This window comes from Alligator sinensis, unplaced genomic scaffold, assembly GCF_000455745.1.
Source record: "Alligator sinensis unplaced genomic scaffold, ASM45574v1 scaffold172_1, whole genome shotgun sequence".
In the NCBI taxonomy this organism is placed as follows: domain Eukaryota; kingdom Metazoa; phylum Chordata; order Crocodylia; family Alligatoridae; genus Alligator; species Alligator sinensis.
In genome coordinates, this window is record NW_005842168.1 from 1,795,667 (window position 1) to 1,796,053 (window position 387).

General features: G+C 49.1%; 1 protein-coding gene across 1 annotated transcript in view; it reads left to right on the forward strand.

Annotated features, from left to right (window-relative positions):
* ACOT11 (acyl-CoA thioesterase 11) overlaps positions 1 to 387 on the forward strand; it is an 82,632-nt gene that overhangs the window by 63,911 nt on the left and 18,334 nt on the right.

Here is a 387-nt window from a genome sequence, read left to right on the forward strand (position 1 = left end):
AGGATTCAAATATTCTTGTAATAACTACACTTACTTCCTGACCCCTGGTGGTTATTAAAACCCTACAGTGCAGGTGCCTGGAGGAGAGCCGCAGTGTCCTAGCCAAATTGCTATTTGGGGAAATGTTTTTTTAACCAAACTCCTCCAGCCAGTTGAAGCAACCTCCGCTTCCCGTCCCAGGTCAGTGTGTGGTAGTTAGCCAGCTGCCATGTAGCACACAGATTTCCAAATTCACATCAGCAGCTGAAGGAGGGGTTCCTTTAAGAGGAGGATGCCTGAGACTCTGGAGATCCAGATTGTAATCCTGGGTTTGCTTCAGGTCTCTTGTCACCTGTAGGCGAGTCACTTCATGCCACCCCGGTGCCTCCTTGAAATCAGGTTGGCCTT